Source organism: Cricetulus griseus, chromosome 2 (assembly GCF_003668045.3).
Source record: "Cricetulus griseus strain 17A/GY chromosome 2, alternate assembly CriGri-PICRH-1.0, whole genome shotgun sequence".
Taxonomy (NCBI): domain Eukaryota; kingdom Metazoa; phylum Chordata; class Mammalia; order Rodentia; family Cricetidae; genus Cricetulus; species Cricetulus griseus.
The window spans coordinates 137,912,569-137,916,404 of NC_048595.1; positions in this window are offsets into that span (position 1 = coordinate 137,912,569).

Genomic DNA, 3,836 nt, shown 5'->3' on the forward strand with positions numbered 1-3,836 from the left:
CCCCACTGTCTCTGCTATTAACCTGGTCTCAGACACCATTTCTTCTCCACACATGACTTGTGGCCTCATCTACTTTTACTCTTTTCTTTTTTGAGAACTAAAAGCCAGAATGGGTGAAAATGTTAGGCTATGTGAGACCATACCACCCTTCTGGACTCTCTACATAGGTCTTCATCTCACTCTTAGTAAAAGCCAAAATAATTTCAGCTTCCTAAAAGTTCTACAGGGGCTAGTTCTGCCTCATCCTACAGCTAGACCTCAGTTCACCCCACCCCACCCCTCCTTCAGAAGCCCTGGCCTTACCATGCCTCTAACGTTCAGGTACACCCTACCATGAGGCTTTTGAATTTAGTGTTCCTATTGTTGCCTGTTGCCCTGCCTAGAACATGTGGTGCCCCGACAGCCCTTCCCCTTTACCTAAAGCAGTCTTTGTTTAAATTATTACTTTCACAGCATTTTGCCTACAATGAACGTATAATGGCACACACATACGAAAACATTTTAACCAAGCTCGGTCCTCTGCAGGATAACTGGGAGAAACACTTTAAAAAGGAAAGTCCCTGAGGCTGTTGCTCTCTAAGCTATTTTCCAGCTTTGTTCTTTTCATATCATCTTTATTAGAAAACCTTTATCACTGTGGCCAAAATACCTAAGAGGAGAGCTTAAAGGAATTATGTTCAGCTCAGGGTTTCAGAGCAGTCAGTGCACTGTGCCAGAGCAGCACACATGGTGGCAATCAGGAAGCAGAGAGAAGGGGCCAAGGTGAGATGCAGCAACAGTGACCCACCTTCTTCCTTTCATCATGCCCCAAAATGCCACCAAAGCAGGAATTCATATCATTCTAAAGAGCCACCTCAGAGCTTTACCTCTAGAGAAGGCCTCACAGACACTCCCGGAGGTGTGCTCCACCAATCTTGTAGGTGTTTGCTTTTGTTTATTGTTGGTAAGCTTTTTATTTAAAAGAGAAAAGGAGCTAGATTAGTGACTTTGTGTTTAAATGCATGTGCTGCCCTTGCAAAGGACCTGAACTCAGTTCTCAGCACCCGTATTGGGCAGCTTGCAACCATGTATGACTCCAGTTCAAGGGAATTTATCACCTTCATCTTCCCTCTACAGGCACTGCACTCATAGGCACAAACCTGCATGAACACACACACACACACACACACACACACACACACACACACACACACACACACACAAGAAATAAGTTAACATACAAAGTAGTGAGTTTCATCATGGCATTTCATGCATATTTTGTTTTTGTTAATCTGCCTCTCTCCTCACTTCCTGTATCTCCCTGCCACCTCCTTCTAATCCCCCCATTCCTCCCCAGAAGCCTTCATTCTGCTTTAGTGTCCCATGTATTCTATTACCCTCTCCTTACTGCTCTCTGAAAACCCTCTTCCCCCTTTTCTAGTTTCAAGACCTATACCCACAAAATACCACACACATATAAATACCCTTGTATGAAATTTAAAATTTTAGGTACTTTTAGAAGTCTAGTCACACTGACTGTCAAGAGTAACCATCATGCCATTTAATTTTATACACTTATTAACTTTATGTTCCATCTCCTGCCACTAGGATCTGTTTCATCTAAGTTCTCTGATCCATCCTCCACATCAAAGCAATGTGACTCTATCAAAGTCAAGAGTCTCACTATTATGATCATTTACCCAGAGCAAGTTCCTGCTGCAATGAGGTCCTTAGTTAACACTGATTGAGTGGATTAATCGGCAATCAAACAAGTTCTCTTTAATCCTTTATATAAACTACCCTGAGATCTCTGTAAAGATAACGTCTGTATCTATTTCTATTTCAAGCTTTAGCATTGCAGGTGTGTCTCCACCCACATGCCGGTCTAACACCAGTCAGTCAAAGTTCAGCTCATGTCTTGGCGCTCATCCCTCCTAAGCTCAAGAAGTTTTCTAATTCCTTTATTAGTTCTCAAGATATCATCATCTCTTTGCGACTATTCAGTTTTTCTCCCACTGATTTCTATATCCCTGTACTCAAATAACAAACCCACCTAGAGAGGTCACTGGCTAATATTTCTCTACTTTCATTTCCATAGACACTGCCCCACTGGGGCCTCAGCTGGGTCTTTATTATTCCAGTTCCAGCCCCTATATTTTCCCATATCAGCAAGCTGAGCCCTTGGCGCAACACAAAAAGTTTCAGAGAATGTTTTCTTCTACCAAAAGATATGTCCTTTGTAAGGCCAAACTGATGCAGTGTCTTCCCTGGGTTAGCAGCATTAGTTTGTAAGATAAGCAAAGACAAATCCTGAGTCCATACTAATCAAAACCATTTCAATCCTCCTGGGGCTAAAGGCAGGGGTGCGCTGGCTCTCTACCCTGGGAATATTGCCCCTTGGATTTCATAAACACTGTACCACCTGCTGACAAATTGGACTGTTATGTATAATAGTTTTCACTTCTTTTGATGTCCTTGGTATGGGACATCATCTACACAGCTTTACAGGCCTCTGTTCCTCCCTTCCATAATATCACATACCTACACATACCAGGAACCCAAATGCCACTTCCAGGAAACTCACATAAGCACTGGCCAGTTGGGCTCCTGATGGGGCATGCCCTTCTTATATATGTTTCTCTTATTGGTTAATAATAAAACACTGATTGGCCAGTAGCCAGGCAGAAATTATAGGCAGAGCTACCAGACGAGGAGAATGCCGGGAAGAGGACGCAGAGAGAGGCTTCCAAGGAGACACCATGTAGCTATAGGGAAGATGGGATGTGCCAGGAGTTGTCTGGCAAGATAAGGCCATGTAGAAATACATAGATTAATAGTTATGGGTTAATAATTAAGAGAGACCTAGCCAGTAAGAAGCCTGAGCCATTGGCCAAACAGTTTGCGATTAATATAAGCCTCTATGTGTTTATTTGGGACTGAAGGGTGGTGGGACTAGGCGGGAAAGAAACTCCCTCAATAGGCTCAGTTTCTCTCTGGTCATGGTAAGAGATTTCCACATTATATAGTCTAGTTGTCTGATTTATTCAAAAGTCCAAAATAAATTTCATGTTTTAGTAATTGCTAGCATTTTTATCATTGTTTTAAGATATAAGGGATTTGAGTGAATACTGACAGTAGTTATCTCACAGATTATATTCAGTTTGAGCAAATAGTATTAATCCATGCAAATCAACTCATTTGAATAATTCCGGGACTAAAGTCAAGGGTGTTTTATATAAAGTGGGCGGGAGGAATTAGAAGCCCAAAACTACAATTTTATGAATCCAAATCTACAATCTGCCTTGATTCTGCCAGTAAAAAAAATCCCAAAAGCCATCTTTAAAGTTGGTGGTATAATAGCAGCTTCCCCTGTTGACCATTTCAAAAATTGTGTGACCTTCAAAGCTGAGCAGCCACAAAGTAAGATTCTCCTTCCAGAAAAGATTTAGTTGAACCAGATTACATCAAGGAAGAAACACTTGAAATCGCATATCTTTGAGGCCAGCTTACTATGTCGGAGAAAAGAGTATGGGTTTTCAGCCAACTCCAGCATAGTTCCTTGCCACCCCTGCTTATTATGATGATCAGGGTACACACCTTGTTGAGGAGTATTCGAGACGGTGGAGTCTTACGTGAACATGTAATTCTTGCCTCTCTGAAGAGAGTAGCTCTCAAGATTTGGCTTGAATAAGAATTACTGGAGGTCTCCGGGCCGTGGTGGCGAATGCCTTTAATCCCAGCACTCGGGAGGCTGAAGCAGGTATGAGTCCGAGGCCAGCCAGTTCTGCAGAATCAGTTCCAGGACAGTCAAAACTACACAAAGAAACCCTGTCTTGAAAACAAAACAAAACAAAACA